This window comes from Bombus affinis, chromosome 11 (genome assembly GCF_024516045.1).
Source record: "Bombus affinis isolate iyBomAffi1 chromosome 11, iyBomAffi1.2, whole genome shotgun sequence".
Classification (NCBI taxonomy): Eukaryota; Metazoa; Arthropoda; class Insecta; order Hymenoptera; family Apidae; genus Bombus; species Bombus affinis.
In genome coordinates, this window is record NC_066354.1 from 3,504,753 (window position 1) to 3,522,805 (window position 18,053).

The 18,053-nt window shown below is 39.7% G+C and overlaps 1 protein-coding gene across 6 annotated transcripts in view; it reads left to right on the plus strand.

Moving 5' to 3' along the window:
- LOC126922083 (protein grainyhead) overlaps window positions 1–18,053 on the plus strand; it is a 161,252-nt gene that overhangs the window by 19,613 nt on the left and 123,586 nt on the right. The gene's annotated exons all lie outside the window — the stretch shown is intronic.

Sequence of the window (18,053 nt, forward strand, 5' to 3'; positions counted from 1 at the left end):
TTAGGTGGTGAAGGAGATTTTAGTTGTTAGGAGAAATCAAAATCTTGCGTGTTTTCTGAGAAAATACAAAAATTAAGATGATGTGGTGGAATATGGAAATGTAAGTACTTCGAAGTATTTTTGGTAAAGTGGAAATCACGTTCTATCGAAGAATTTAGATATATTCTTAGCTGATGAAGATTCACGCTGTCTCATTATGATAATCGATGAAATTTTTAGCATTCGTTTTATATTTGTTTGTTATGTTGTATCGCGTCTGTTATATCAGAAAGCGTTGTCACATTATACAAATCTGTGCCAGATCGAAGTCGAAGGCTGCATTAAGTAAAATGTCAACGAATGAAGTTCATTCCAAAAATACGCAAGAAACCGCGAAAGCGTTGATCCATTTTAAATAACGTTACAGATATTAATTAACATTGGCATACGCGGCAATGTTGCAAAATCTTAAGAAACAAAAATTCCCTCGTCCGTTTAAAGTAACGAGCTTCGTCGTCGCAGAAAACGGAACGAATCGTACGTGTAGAATTTAACGAGATGGAAAAATGAAATTCCGCTGCGGAACGAGTCACGGCGTAGCGAGGAATCGCGTACGAGCATTTCGAGGCGGCTCTATATCGAGCAAGTAACGTATCGTTGCACGGTGTCGCGCCTTAATAAGTCGTAAAGTAGCGAGGAAAGTGTCTGCACGTGGACAGTAGCCTGTTCACCGGCATGGAAAAATCGAATAGCTCTGTTGTGTGCGCGCGAGAGAGCGTGAGCACGTTGAAACGGCGAACGTTATCGGCCTCGTGTATCAGCGTCGACAATTAACAATTATTGCGCACACCTACCCGCGAGCACGGTCGCGGATAAGTCACGTTGCTGCGTAGAATTTATTATTAGGACGCTGTGTTGCTCGCGCCCGCCTGCCTATACAGTGTCACGCAGACGCAGTGTGCCCTGCAAGGACGTTCGCCATTGCCGATCGGTCGTTCTGCTTGTCAGTTTGGCCTTATTGCAATTATTTGATCGTATTATACAGTGGTTCTATGAAAGTACTGGACAATTAGAAATTTTTTAGAAACATTAAATGAACATATCGTATGTGTTGCACGAAACATTTTGAAGTTTCATTGGCAACGAGCAGACTGTGGATTTTTACGCAAATTCATATTTTGAAAACTTAATTAGAAATTAATTTAACAAGGTAAAATCTCATTGGAATATTGTTTTACTTACCAAGTATCATAAAAATATGTTTCCTCGTGTTATACACGTTTTATGCAATTTTGCACATACGAATTTTCTATAAATGCGTACAAATTCGCAGTTTGGTAATGAGAATATATCGTCATGACCATAACGATAAAGTTTGAAACAAGATCTGAAAATATACATAAAAAGTACGAGATATTTAATATAAGTCGGTTTATTGAATGCAAGAAAGCAAAGACGCAACAGTTGCGTCAGTAGTATCAGACGTAATCAGACAATTAAAGTGGCGCTACATACGCTTCAGTAGTATTGTAGCTAGACAACTGAAGCGGCGGCACAAAGTATGCTTCAATAGCGGCGAAACTCTAAAGTATCAAGGAATAGCATAGTGTATAGAAGTAGGGAAAAAATAATTTATTTATTAATTTGATAAGATACAACATGTACTAGGGTAATGGATACTTACAAGAAACCACCGGAATCACAATCTTAAAAGGCAATATGAAAAGTACAATTTTTAAAAAATTTCAATTGTAGTATTTATTGGACTGTACCGCAAATTCCTGCTGTTTTATATTCATTCTATATAAATAGAGGAAGCAGAGGAAATACATGTTACAACTTAACGAATGAAAGAAAATATCATTCATTTTTCATTCCAAAAAAACATCGTTCGTTATGTTTCTTTCTTGGTCTTATCAATTTATTCGCTTTATTTTTATGATTATAAATTTTCTATTTTTAATTATAATTAAATTTTTATATTTATATTTATGCTCATAAATTTTTTGTTCGACTATTGAATAAGCTACTAAAGATGATAAATTATAAATTATCGCTATCGGTTCATCGATCGTTCGTTAATTATTATCATACTATTCTGTCGATAGACGGAAAACGTCGTTTATTTTCGCTTGACATATTTCTAACAAGCAACGTATTCGATGAGAAAATTGCCCACCAATTTCCACTATGCTGCACCTGAATCATACGGTACACGCGTGAGAGCGTCGAATAAATAATCCACGCGTCGCTTACTCCACGGGTACCACCCCGTGCGCGAATTATTCCGAAGGATCCGTCGAACTCAAAATGCAATTAAGATCTCGATCAACTAATTTGTAACGTTTCCCTATCGCGCTCGTATCTCCGTATATTCTCGTGCAAGCAAAATGCCACTAAACGGAGGAACAATGTTTCTGCCTAGTATATTTAGAAATGACGTTCTTCCGCGCTATGTCGAACGCGCGCGCGCGCGCGCATTAAACTGCGCGCCTGACCAGCCACCCGTGACACAATGAATAATCCGAAAAAAGAAAAAAAAGATAAAACGAAAAAGAAACGAACAGAAGGAACGAGAAAATGCAGTGCAAAAATTATTACAACGGGAGAACCTGGAGTCGAATATTTCTAGAATTTAAGTGGCGAACGATGTATTTATGGGCGAAGAAAATAAAAAGTTGCCTTTTTAGCGGAGGAATGTTAGCGCGAATTTTATGGTAGATATAGTGGTGAGCGCCGTGGTCGCTAGAGTAATTTATCTTTGCTTTTAAAACTTTACCAGATTGCGGATAAAGCTAAAATCAGTAGTCCTTGCTTTGCTGTGATTGAAAAGAAAGGCTACTGACCAGTAGCTTTCGATTTGAGGAATTTGGTACGCCATAATTCCATAATTTATTCCCCTCTCCTGAAATTTATAAAAATTATAAATTGGAAATCTACAGCATTCGGATCGATGAACGGTATCATAATTAAATATCAAAATTAACGAAGATAACGTTCTCTATCTATATGAGAAATCTTCATTCGCCGTTCCAATTTTTCGGTTCACATTGTAACGCGCATTTAGAAACGATCTGTATGCAGTACACGCATACATAGCACGAAATATCGCGAACAAATAACCATTAAACGCACCGGTCGCCGCACACCTTGCTCTTTTGCAACAAATAAAAATCAACTGCAATTAATCGGTCGTAAGATATGCACGTGGAGACCTTGGGGGCCTCGAAAACAACCGTGTCTCTCTTTCTCTCCCCGCCTTTCTCTCGTCTCCATGTGTTTCCTTCTCTATCTACGCCTATCCGTCTGTTTCTCTTCGCTTTTTATTCCTCGCTCTCTCTCTCTCCCTTATTATAAATATTTTCAATATTTCCGAAACCAAATTCCGCGGAATCCTTTTTTCTCTGTTCACCATTCGGTAACAAGCGACAAGGGACCATCAGCGACAATTCTGTCGCTTTCACGTCATAAAAATTTAAGGAAAGGAAAAACTTGTTGGGAATGTCTCGAGGGAAAAGGAGCAAACTGTCTGTTCGAAAGCTTGCTTCTACCTCAAGGCAACGTAGGTTTGCTAGCTTGAACACACGAGAGGAGAAATGATTCTTTTGATGGAGGAAAAGATTCTTTAAAATCGTTTCATTTATTTCACATTATCAAATTTCTCCCTTTTTATTTGACCTTAGATATTTCGAACATTTAGGAAACTTTGTAGATTTATCAGCTATTTCAGTTGTTTTAACAGACCGAAATTGATCTCTGAAAGGATTTAAAAAATCTTCTTGCCAACTACATACAATAATTAAGATATTCTTCTAACCATCAAATACAGGGCCCCAATATTGCAAACAAAATTTATTATTATTTACTTTTATCTATTATCGCATATTGGTATTTACTTATATCTTTCTCTGGTGGTCCTCATACGTGTAAAAACATACTTCCTCCGGATCTTCGTAAAGAACGATCAATCAGCAAACGATGAGAAGGCGATAATCAGATTAAAATGGGTGAAAAAGGCTGACGACTGATGTGGAAGCTATTACAGATCAGATTTTTCCCGGTATTTCTCCTTAAGCTACTTATATCGGAGCTTAAACGCTCGCATCTACGAAATCCGAGCCGAACTCTCGATTCGTCGCGGCTGAATCCTATCGATAATCCGGCAGGTCGCGTCAAGAGAAATAACTGGACGAGCGGAACAACGGAGATGTTAATTCGAGCTCGAAGCACGCGGCGCCATCGAGTTACCCGGCCACCGTTTATCGCCATTTTGTCCTTCTTTGTTGTCGCGAGACGAAAGCGCCGCGGGAAGCTTTGAGACGTTGCGTTTGATTAAAATTCGTCCGCCTTTGTTTATCGAGCTTAATCGCCGTGTCACGGCATATTGAATATTAATGCATTCAATTTCGCGATGCTTGCATATTTATGAACCCGTGGATCGAAGTCGTTGACTCTCGGAGTAAGCGTTTCGAAACGACGGTCAAGGTGTATCGAATATTTGATTAATATTATTCCGGGGAAAGTAATAGATTTGGCGAATTTCTCTTCAGCATTCTTCGCTCATTTTATTTGGGTCACTTTATTCTTTTAACTTTCTTTTCGTTATTTAAAATCATTAATAAGACAATCGTTTTACCCTTTGACGTGAATTTCTCGGTTTCTTTATGAATTAAATTAATATTATTCTCGACAAAACATATAGACGTTTCGTGAACTATATTTTATCGTCATTTGATTTGAATCTCTCGGCTCTTTCAAGATTATTCTTTGCATAGTTTAGCGTCGATTGATACTGTAAGCATTAACATTTTGAAATCACGATAGAGAATATATCGTCTACTTTACTCGGATATTTGCTTCGTCCGATAAAACTTATTCAGAACGAAGTGTAATGATCGATAGTTGGAATCGCATACGACTTCTCTGACTTTTCTCGTTATATTACAGTAACCTGTAATGATAATGAATAATGTACAGAAACCAGAAATGAATTATTATTCGATGTAATTTCTACTGGATAAAAATTACATAAATACTTCATTCGTTTCTTTATCAACGGTTTGACTCTGCAAATAAAATATTTATTATCGTTTCGCTCCCGATATAAAATTATCCCGACTGTGTTTACGTGAATTTCGTTTAACTGACAAAATGAAGCGAAATTACCAGTGATTTTTATTTTTCGCGTTTCTCAGACATTTTATTATCGAAGAATTACGTGGACCAAGTGACTTCCTTAGGGGTTTGATACATTCGTGGTGCGGCAAGGAGTGGTCGAACGTTGAGAAATACGAAACTAAATTGCGATACGCGGCATAAAATTAAAATACGAGACGAAGAGCGCGATGCTCGGGACCGGCCGCGGTGAAATTTGCATATATTTCGCGCGATTCCTTCAACGAAATTACGGTGCGCTGGTTAACGTTCCTGACGAGCGTCTCTCACGCACGAAAAGAAAAAGAGGAAACTGCTTTTTTCGTAGAAAACATTCTTTGTCCGCTTGATCGAACCGAAAGTTTCGCAACAAGGCGACGAAGCGTTTCCTTTTTCTTTTCGTTAGTCCATTCGTCGCGATTTTAACGCAAAGGCACTCGCAAGATCTCGCTGCTGGCACATTCCTTTTCCAATCAGCCAAATTATAGCCGACCCGTGGTCTGTAATTAAATTAACGTGAAAGTTCACCGCCGCTGTCGAGCTATTTCTATAAGTTAATTGTACCTCTCTCCCTCTTTCTGGATATCTAAATAAGAAAGGAATGCATTTGAACGCATTTTTAAACAAACATATGACGAGCTAAGACGATATTCGAAAACTATTACGTTGCTACGTATGGAATCTTCTTCGAGATTTGCATATTGCTACTTTCGCTTATTGAATTCGCCTTATTAATTCGATTATCAACTCCGTTAAAGGAAAGAAGAAATTTAATATACACGAATGAAAATATAAGTTCCATGTGCTGAAGCTTTTAAAGACATCGAAATCGCCTTGTCGATCGTTACGAACAATAAAAGTACTCGTGCGATTTTCTCGTATGAGATTAAACTGGGATTGAATTTGGACAATTTAAGATGGCAAAGTTGCTGAAATTTTTAGAATTTCGCGTGATAGAAAAATACGAAGAAGATCGAAAAGTATTTGATATTCACTCAAAATGGAGTGTAAATCGCGACAGAGCAAACGACATGCAAAGTTAATTTATCCAAACGACGATTACCTAACGCAATGTAAAAGACAAGAGTCGAATATCGAGGAATAAATCTTCATTCGCTCTAATAAGGATTCAAGATCGTTGAACCCGCGTTAACGTCGATCCCGAGGAACAACAAAGAACACTGTAACGCAACAGCCTAGCGGGGGACCAGAAAATGGCCTCCGTTTAATAAATCCGCCGCGATGGAAGCGCGATCTGACCGAAGAAAAACGGGACCGCTCGAAGGGGAGCGCTCGTAATCTATGCTAATGCGGCGAAGGTGGGTGCACAGGGCCTGTAATAATAGTGTTTTCGAGGATGTGACGTCACACGGGAACAATACAGGCACGAGCCGTGCCGTGTACACGCTTTCGGCGGATTATTTATTTGACAGACCTCCCCGCGGGCCGTGTCTGCGTTTACGACCAGCTCGCAAACGTTTCGACCCGAGATTCGCAACGCGCACTTCTCCTTTTCCTTCGCCAGATGCTAATGCGATGCCTGCATGCAACGTATAATAGATTATATATTTTCTTCCTAGAATAAACTATAAATAAATATATTCGCAGTGACTCACCAAAGTATTCGAACACTTATGGTTGGAAAACATCGATGTGTATAGTTTGTGTACGTTATAGATAGAATATTTCGAAATTTCATGAATATCTTCAGTCAAAGAAGAAATATCCAAATTCAGCAATGGATATAACATAAGAGTTAACAACCACCAAAACCCACTAGTTACTCAATTACTTGACACGTCGGATCAGATCCGCGTGCTAAAAAGACATTACACTTTAGATTTAAGCACTAGATTCAACTAGAATCAAACACACGATAAACACTTATTAAACACGACATAGTACCATTCCAGAAAAGTTTACTTATAATTCTCAATGGGAATTGATTGTAAAATTTATCCAAATATGAAAAAAATGAATATCTTAAGAAGAGGCGAATTTCGTAATTCTATGTATCGGTCAAATTTGAAGACGATATATGAGAACGTAAAAGGTACAAGATATTAAGCGCAAACATTTCGAGAAAAATTAGTACAGTCAAATTGGAAGTGATCGATAATGTGTACTATCTCAATTCGTAACCAATTTACGGAGTATTTAATTTGAAATGCACCTAATATGAAATGCGCCTAATCTAAAACTTCTTTAAATTTAGTTGAGAAAAAGCAACAGGATATTTTATAAAGTATTAAATTGTCCGAAAAGTGTCTTTCTTTTACAGACACGTCTTTTACAACGACGCATCTTTATACAAACATGAAACGTAATCTGTCGAACGTTGTGATTTTTAATTTGATAGAACAAAAAGGATCATACGTAATTCGATAAAATAATATAAAACGGAAAATGTTGTGCATTCATTATTTCCTTATAAAACGAAAGAAACTTTTCGGACGACCTAATACATGGTAAAGGGAAATTTATTCGCAAGCTATTCATCATACCGATTTTTTCTATCAAAGGCGAGTTCGGTATGCCATCCAAAGATATTAAGAAATTTATTAGCTAGAGAAATTATTCGAGAGGCGAAATGAGAGATGGACTGGCATAAATTCTACAAGATTACATAAAACAGCAAAGCTATACTCGAATCTCGCCTCCGAACCATCATACAATAGAAACGACCAAATCAAGCTATTCAGACTGCTAATTGAACACACAAGCGTAACGCACGAATTTCTGTTAAGAACAAATTACGTTACTATTACAAGTTTCTATTACATTACCAGTCACGGTACAACGCATGATTCTGAAACGCACGAAATTATAGGAACCACGCAACACGTTCAAAACCCCAAGAATCTCACGCAAGCATTCACTTCGAAACAAAAGTAGAGAAAGCCTCTGGAAATTTATCAAACGGACAGACACATAGTAGAAGATCTTAGAGGAGATACAAGCGAAAACCTTCGCCAATGATCGTATTGTCGATGCGACGCGCCTATTCAAAGAATAGCAGAAGGAGAAAATTTTTAATCGGCACAACAACGATAAAAAGAAAAACACAAACATCTCGGAAAATTTCGCAAGAAGATACGCTCAACGACGACCACAAAATTGCAATTGAACGAACGAACGAAGGAAATGGTGGGGCTTCTCCTTGCTCGCTTGTAGCTCGAATTTTCGAGTTTAACCAGGGGCCGCGTTTCGTATGCGCGGCAAATTGCCGTAATGACGGTGCATCATGGTAAAAAGTTTCGCGTTCGCGGAAAGCAGAATGTAAACCGGACATATCCCTCGCTCTGTCCTCGTCTCGTTGTCCTCGCGGATCGCCGCACCCGCTTCTTGCGCCGCTCGGAGGCGCCTTTGATCCGTCGTGTTTTCAGCGTTCACCGCCTCCCCGCGGGTATACATATATGCGCGGTTCCCGAGTTTTTGCGGCTTCCGGGGACGCGAGCCCCTGACTCTCGAACAATGTCCAGAAGAAACGATTATGTCGCGGCTGGTTCATCGATCGATGAAAGTCTGACGAGCTGACTCGATTCTCCGATGAAAGGGGTCGCTTCGATTGGATCGAACGGTGATTAAAAATGAAACGCCGGCTGATTTTTGATACAAGCTCCGTTTAATTTCAGTCGATTTGGAAAAGAAAGGCTCGAGTTTCGTGACTTTTCGGGAAAATGTTCGAGTTCTAGAGTTGAAGAGTACTTCAGGCCGAGCGTCTGCGTTGTTTTTTGTAAATTTGGAAATAATTGGGTTTTGTAGAGACGGGGTTGGTTAGGATAGGGATGAATCCTGTATTTTTTAAGGGAAGCAGTCACTTGAATTGCACCGAAGAACGATTAAATGTAAAGGAAGGCCGACTTGCGGAAGAAGTTTCATCTAAATTTGTTTACTTGCGACATGATCGAAAATGGCCGGATTGGATTACTCGAAGAAAAGGGTGTATTTTGTGATTTCTAAGACAACGAATAGAGATGGTTGAAGGATACTTCATAACATTTCTGGATGACAGAGCAAAAGACTGAGTTTTTGTATGGTTTTTAAGATGAATATAGAGTTTGAAAGTTTGAATATACTTTAACGAAAGAAAGAGTGTTTCCTAGTAAACGATAAAAACGATTACTAAAGCGTTATCCTACATGAAAATAAATTACAGTAATTACTCGTGGGTAAATATAGGTAAATGGTAATTACGTCTCGGCCATACGTGGTACTTAAAAGCCGCAACAACCGGTGCAACGATCTCCATCTTTTGCAATCGATAACATATGTAAATCAAATTAACATCCCCGCGTGCAATAAGTTAATATCCTTTCCTCGTAGAAATTATATCCTTATCCTTTACGGTCTTTAGCGTGTCGACCTATCAGAGTATCACAGGGGAAGTCACTTTGCCGGTGAAACTTACTTTCTCAAATTCCAACGATGACCATCAATTAACGACGATGATCATTTATAACTTCGCGACTTCCAGACAATTTTAAATCTACCAACAAATAGCTAGAAACATATCTATTAGATCGTTCAACGTATTTGCCCCGTGGCCGCGAGGCTGACATAAAATTACAAAGTGCAAAGATACTTTCTTCTCCTCTTCCAAAATACTTCCCTGTATGGAATTTAATTGTTCTATTTCTAACTTATAAAATTCCGTAATTTGGAATTTGCTGAAAATTTTTTTACGAGAATATCAATAATTATCTTTGTCCTTATGTCCTTACATCTACAGCTTGCAGATAAACAAAGGAAAAATAAGTGAGAACCTATTGCCAACAAATATTCAGACATCGTCGTCACCGTAACTATCTCGTTTTTGTAAAATGTATAAAACACATAATTACCATATTTCCATCATTCTGTTAATTGTCTATAAATTTTCACCATTAAAGACCGATATTAATTAGGAAACTATGCAGACAGGTAAAAAATTCTGCGAGAACCTCGTCGAGATTTAGAGCAAAAACGACAGATCTCATAATACGACTTAATATCATGGAGTAGAAAATATGAAACGAGACGCCAGCACTTTTCCCGAAAAAACTTTGATCAGACACTTTTTTACCTGTGTACAAACCGTCGGTTATTACGATCACCGGAGCGTAACGATCTATCGGTTCATAACACGCACTAAAATTAGAAATAAGATTTCCCAATATCCCTCGCGCCCCTTCCGCCCCTTTTTCTCTCCCCGTTGGCTCGCGATCCGGTCGCTACCGTATCGTAATCATTCAGCAATGGAAATCGGCTGACGCAAAGACAAATTCTGTTCGCGCCGCTGACTGATTACGATACGCGAGATAACAGGCCAGGCCTGCGTTCCACGTGTCGACATATCTCCTCGCGGTCGAACACGCAGCTCGTGAACTTCTTTTCGCCTGTTTTTCCGTATCTAGATCTCACCTAGATCCGCTAGCTGTCATTTGAATTCAATTTTGTTTACAGAGGCGCGATCTTTTATTGGTTCGCGAGACACGATTTCTATGTGAAATGGAAGTGTAGAAAGTAGAAAATGGTAATGGTCGAGAATTATTTATGGAATTCTAGACGGATACTTTAATTAATAGTGTAGATATCATAATCGCGGACTGCGATTTAAATTTATCTTGGAATTTTCTATTGCTTATATCATTGTCTTGTGATGAACGAGCTTCTGGAAGTAACTTATGTGTTTCTTAAGCGTTGAATATTAATCGTACACTTATGCAATGGAACTCGCAAATTAATAAAAAGTGAAGTCGATCAATCTAGCTTCTGAAAGGTCCGTATAATAAAATCAATCATCTTCGTATATATCGTTCTATCTGCGTTTCAGCTCGATTTAGCAGTAACAGCTTTTTAAGACATCGCATTAGCTTATAGAATACATTATATTTTCATGGCTAATAAAAATACAATACGGTAAAACTCGATTTATTTCAACTCCGTTCATCCGAACTGACGTCATCGCAATATCCGATTTAACGAATGTATCTCCCTGAACTCCAGTTAATCGACTCCAGGCTAAGGCACAGAGAAGGTAAACACAAAAATACCACTTCTTATCTCTCATACGTTAAACTTGACAAATTAAACTTAAAATATCTACCAAACTAATGGTTTCTCGACAGAATTATATTAATACCTTTTTACGGGGGAAAAATATATCATTTTGTTTAAAAAAATGAAGTTGGCGTTAAAATCTGCTCCACTGTACTCGACCGGTAAAAAGATAATCTGCACCATACGATGTCTTCTTCCCAGCGAAAGAAACATTTTTTTCATAGTTACAGATTACAGATTATAGAAATATTTCGAGTTTTCCAGATAAAGGAAACGCTCTATATATATATATATATATATATATATATATATATAATACAAAAAGAGGATTAACCCTGCATCAGTTTCACGGTGCAGACACGTTCCAACCTCATACGTACTCCCCTGATAGCAGAGCTGGCAGTTCACCAGGAACGACCGGCGTCCAGCTGGCGATTTCCCAAACGATTTTAATTGTACTTGAAATGGATGCACGTAGCTCGTCCCCGGCGGCCAAAGAACTCCAATTAGTCGTCGTGGTGGTGTCCTTATGTTGCCTTAGGCCGGTAAGAACTAATGCCGAAATAAGGGAAGGGAAAGAAGTGGCGCGGTCGGCGAGCGTGCGTGCGTGCACGCGGCGCGTGCAAGAAAAATCTCACTCGGCAGAGACGTGCCTGCGAACCTGGAGATCGGACATGCCTGAACGTATTACTCATACCCAAGCGTAGGGCCGCAGTCCCGGCATCCTCTCGCGAGCAACGCGCTCTCCAGATCGATACCGGTCCTCGATGAACTCTGCAAGCTGAATTGCGATGCGTTTCTTGCGACTTTACCCTGGACACGGTGGAAATCTCGGTCTGCGAATCGTGCACGTGGGAAAAATTTGGGTTTCATGGGTGGAAAGTGGCAGTGGAAGTTGGTAAAATTCCTAGGCTCGATTTACACGTAGATTCGCACTGACTTTGCACGTATACGATTATGTTGGAAGATTAAAGATTAAAAATTGATTGTCGTTCAGATTAAAGCATCGAGGTGAGAGATGATTTGCAGGCTGAAAATGCGCAAATTTTAGAGAAATATTTTTGACAAGAATCGCGATGCGAAGATTTTTAGCATTTTTCTGCCATTTTCTCCGAAATTTAATGTGTCGAGATAATTGATAATTAGAAATAGCTTGATTGAGAAGAAAATGGATTTTAGAAAAACCTTGATATTTGGAAGTTTTGGGAATTATTGGACGAGCTTTTTTTAAAAGATCGCTTCATTCTTGTAAGTTTCTTCAGCGTTTAAAGTATCGAAATGACCGACAATCAGCAGTAGTTTAGTTGAGAAGGGGTGGGTTTTAAAGAAGCATTGATATTTCTAAAATTGTGGAATTATTGAACGATTTTTTAAAAGATTGTAATTTTCGTGGAAATTTAAAGCGTCACGTAAGAGATAATTAACAGTGGCTGAATAGGAAAAGGAAACATTGAAATTTGTAGGTTTTCAGAATTATTGAGCAATTTATTGCGTTTAAAATTCCGGTTTGACTAGAAAGAAATATCGATAGAAATTTATAGCATAGTTTTGCATTAAAGTTGAAAGTGTTATCTGATAATTGTCGTTAACTTAACAGCACAAGCTTCTATAACTTTTTCGAGTTATTACTCGATAGTCTGGAGGATTGGTTTACCAAGAAATAGTCCTTGTCATTTTGTTTTCTATACCGGTTGCAAAAGAATTGATTGATCGAGTAGATTCCGTCGATTACACGCAACAATATGTATCGATTAAGCGCGTTGATTTCATTCGCTGGCAACGCCCTGCGCACTGGCGTTTAGCGTGATTAAACTGAATCTGTAAAAGCATCTATCATAAGCTACTACTACGCTTATTAAACGGAGCGTAGATTCAACAGATAGGATCGAGCCAATAACACCTATAAAACCGAGAGTCAGCGGCATTTTAAAATAATGTTCCGCGGCGTGTATAAACGCGGACAAAAAAGTGATAGTTCAAACATCAATCAATGAAACTGTATCTGCAAACTATCGTTGCAACAGAAAGTATTCTCGATCGAAAGCTTAACAAATAATAACTTATAAATAATAAATAGAAAAATATCATAGGATGGCCTTGTGGCTCGACTTGGATGAAAAATCAGATAGAACCGTTCGAAAGTCGTAGCACGAACTATTAATAATCATAAGTGGACCAAGTATATGACAGGAAATTTTTCTGTTAGCTTCCGTTACGATCCTATGTACGAGCGCTTCCCACTCGTTACCAAAACGGTACTCGCACACATTTTCCACACGTTTTGCATAGCAACGGCATAGTACACCTCCGCATTTTAGGTTCGCGTGAAAAACAAACGGGCTTTATCTCCTTGTTACGTGATCTCGCGGCGCGTAGGTGAGGAAGTGATCTACAAAGTGCGATCATAAGGAAAAGAAACATATAGAGTAGGTGCCTTTTACAGTATATGTCGATTCAGTGATGGATTTATCGAGGTTGATTATCGCTTCGAATAGAAGTTTACCAGATCTATACGTGATATATATTCTTTAGAGGAAACACATTAGTATGTTGGAAATATCGAGGTAGAAATGTTCAAGCAGTATAATCATTGGAAATATAAATGTACAATGTAATAGTTACGACGATTTATAAATTAATGAATATTTCTAGATAATATTCCCAGATCGATACGATGTTTCCTACGTATATATCGTTGTCCAGCCGATGTCTCTCTCGACGATTCTCTAAATTCCACGTTTTCTTTTCCATGCCACCTCAATGTTCACCGCATAGAATTAACACAAGAACAATTTTCATTACATTCGCTGCGTACTGAATTTCAAGACTATAAAAGCCCTACAATCTTCACACGTCTTTTGTATTCCTTTTTTACCCCTAAATCTCCGACAAAATAAGAATCTATAGTCTACATCGAAGGAAAGCCAGCACCGTTCAACGACGACGACACATTCGAAAGAAAAAGGTTCGATCTGGCGTTTGACGTGCACACACGATCAACGAGGACGAGGAGCGGAGAACGGTAACGGAGGTGAGGAAGAGAAAAGGACGACGAAGATGAGGAGGAAGGGCAAAGATGGCCGCCATCGTGGCGCTGGTACGGGGAAAAGCGTCGGACCTCCGCGTCGTTCGTCTCTCCTGTTAATTCCCACCGGCGTGTCCTTCGTTTCTGCCCTCCCCTCTTTCACTCACTGCATCTTTCCTTCCTCTCCCTTCCTTGTCCTCTTTTCGAAACACGCGTTCGTCACCGTACCGAGTTCCCTCGATGTGCTTCCCTCGCGCATAAAAGCCTCCCCCCATGGCGTGTTTCGATCGCCATCATGCCACGTGATCGGGGAGCATTCGGTGTTTTATGCGGCCGGCTACCCAGAAAACCAGCGCAAAATCGTCGATCTGTACGTTTATCGAATTACGATGCTCGCCTCGCCTTCCACTCATCACCGATTTCTTCCTTTGTCTTTCGTCTCATCGGCCACTTCGCCATCCTCATCCTTCGTTTTCCCTCTTTCTTCCTCCTTAACGGAACTCTTGTTCCGCCTCTCTGTTCTGTCGCCTCGTTTCTGCGAATGTCTCTGGCGTTCCATGGATTCGATCTGTCCCACGTGGTTCTTCTGTTTCGGGCTTAAAGCTAGTACGAGAAGTAAAAGGAAAAGGTTGACCGACCAGGAGACCAACTGATCGGAATGGTCGAAAAAGATCGATTACGGCGGGATAGGGGGACAGTCGTGGGGAAGGGACCTGGTTTCGAACGAATTCTCTCCTCTCTCTCTATCTTGGCCTCCGCAGGGCCGTCGGGAAATTACGTGGGGAGATCGAGTGTTCTTTAACGAGACTCTCATTACCAGAACTTCTTTTGTCTCGAGATACCTTTTCCACCTTCCTTCTGCCCCTCGTCCGCTTTGTGCGCTTCACGGGAAACACGGCGTTCAACGTGCATGCTGCCCCCGAGGAACAATTAATTCGCGCGATCATAATAATTTCGGTGTTGGATCAGTGATCGGTATCAAAGTATTAAATCCAAAGGTGTTACATTTCGGAAAATAGCATCGTAAATGCGCTCGATGAGACCACAACTTTTCCTTCGATTTATTTTTATATAATTCGCGCGTGGGTTACTTGTAAAACGAAAGATCGAACATTTTGTAAAATTAAAAGAGACATTAAAGGACTTCAGGAAATTAGATAAATTGTGACGTGGCGATCGTTGTTCTAATTTCCAATGTAGGATTGTTGTTGCGGTTGTAGAGCGTGATTGCATTATGCGGATGCAACGCGCATTTACATCGTAGAGCTGCAACACGATAGCAAGGTACAATGATTACCATGTACATTGTCATTGTGTCAGGTACGCAACGTGTATTTACAATATACAGTCGCATTGTACAGTTGCGTTTGAGATCACGATCTGTGTGTAACTGTTGACTATTCCATCGTGCAAATGTTGTTTCGTGTTACGGTACAATATCGTGGTATTAAAATCACAGGTAAAGACGGTAGGAAAGAAACGAAACAAAATTTAACCTGTTCGGTAAACGAATTTGCAGTATCCGTCAAGAAATTAGGAAACATAATCGCGTCGCGTTGAAAATGATCGAAGACACCATACTGTTCTTAGTCAGGAGTATGTAAACTTGAAACAATGAAAGAAATAGAAGCTTAAGGTGAGAAGATCACACTTTCACAATCATTCATCGATAGCAGAAAAACTGTGTCGTAATCGCAGCGATCGAACAAGATACTCTTCATCGTAACTATTCACACGTTAGCAGAAATACCTTCAACGATACGTAATTCTGCTTATCCATTTATTTTCTCGTGTTTGCTGCGAAAAAATAAAACGGACACGTATACAACCGTAAGATCAACACTGAACGCTCAAACGATTCTTCTATAGCAGTTTCTAATTACCTGGATATGTAACGCATGGATTTGTATTTAATAACACGTAACTCCACGCATCCATTTATTCTTCTATATCGATCACGAAAAAGCAAAACCAACAGATTGGAACAGGAAAATCGCACTCTAAAATCATCCTACTCCATTGGCTTGAAACTATTTCTATGCAGTTCTGGCAGGTCGTTTGTTTTATACCTGTCACAAAGAAAATACAATCAACGTGTTACAACCATACGAACAACCACTAAACCGCAGAAAAATTCTACTACGCTGAATGGAAACTATGCGAAACTATGCGTCCTTTTATTATTCCACATTCGTCGCGAAAAATACGATCCGAGAGATAACGTTCTCGATAAAAGCAACGACCAAACCGCAAAGAAATTTTGCTGCACCGATCTGCAACTATCCGGATGTGTAATGCACATAAATTCGCGAAATCTCGATGGCGTGGAGGGGGGCAGTTGGCCTGAGGCGGGTCGGCCAGCCACGATTTATCTAGGAACGCGATCGAGCTACGTTTTTGCTGACTACGAAAAGCCCTGGAAACGTACGAGCTACGCCCCGCCATCGGATACGCGTAATAACACCCTTTAACGCGGCTCTCGCTAGAAATAATGTTGCAACCACGGGAGGAACGCGCGACTCTGCAGGAGATATGTACCGTCCCTGGTCAGACAGGGAATAAGTGATTTCACGGCGTTCGAGGAACTGGTGGAAGGGAATTAAAGGGTCGAACACACGGATGAAGGGTTGTCCCTTGTCTTTTTCTCGTTCGTTTTACTCTTCCTCTTCGTTGTATTGCTCCAGGAACGTTACAATTTGGACGATTGCCGGGCGATCTGTGATCCAATGGTTTCATCGAAACGAAATGATAATCGAAGAGAAGGAAGCAATTTTCCCGGGCAGAACGTTTGGGAGCAATATCCGCGAAAAGTATAAATCGATTTTTCCCTTCGTCGTTCTTAAGTGTTGGTGGTTTTTTGATGCTACGTAGTAATTTATAATGCGCTGTACGTGGTGCCTAATTATGGGACTGATACAGTGACTTCGATTTTACGACTTCCTGCGTGTATAAGGTATATATTAGCGGGAATATTTATGAGATAAGCTGGATGGCGAGGAAGAAACGACAGCAGAATACGAAGCGCAGTCGTGTGATTGTCTGTGAGAAGCTTCGAATATATTACCATCTGACTATTTGGAAAATCTCATTCGAAGTATGGGAAAAAGTTCTCGGTGAAAGATTGGCGATTAATTATTAGCGTGAGATCATCAAGTAAGTTGTCGAAATATAAATTTGTAAAACTGGAAGCTTCGTTCCTGATAAGATATAAATCCAAAATATCTTACATTTAAATTTCTAAAAAGATATATTCGTAAAGAAGCTATTACGCGCGTTATCGATATAATTTATGTAATCGTGACTGTCTAAGATTCGAGATAACCGTAATAATTTGTACGCCAGATAAATCTAACTATTCCACTAGTTCATCAAAGATTCGCGTCCTGTTCAGCTTGCATGCAGGGTATGCGGTTCTCCACCACGCCTCGCACTTCATTGATTAAACGAAGGCAACAGGAGCAAGAAAACCGGAGGAAGAGACGAGATTTAAAGCCCTTAAGTGCTCAGACCGTGAATCACTCGACTCGGTTCAGTATTCTCCGATTTATTGGTCGCGCATAACGCGATGATCAATTCAAATTGTCGCGCGCGAAGGTTTACTATCGTCGTGCTTGCATTGGTCAACCCTTGGCTGATCATGCGAGTCGAGAAAAAGAGAAGCAGACAAATGTAAAAAGAAATAAAGCTACGAGAGAGTAGAACGATAACGCTCGTTCTAATCCATTCGAGCAATTTAATCGTTTTAATAGCAGAAACCGTTATACGATTAACGCCGTGTATCAACCGTCGTAAACGCAAATTTTCCATCGACAGAACGCTTCATTAATAAGACGACGTTTCCCGCGAAGATAAC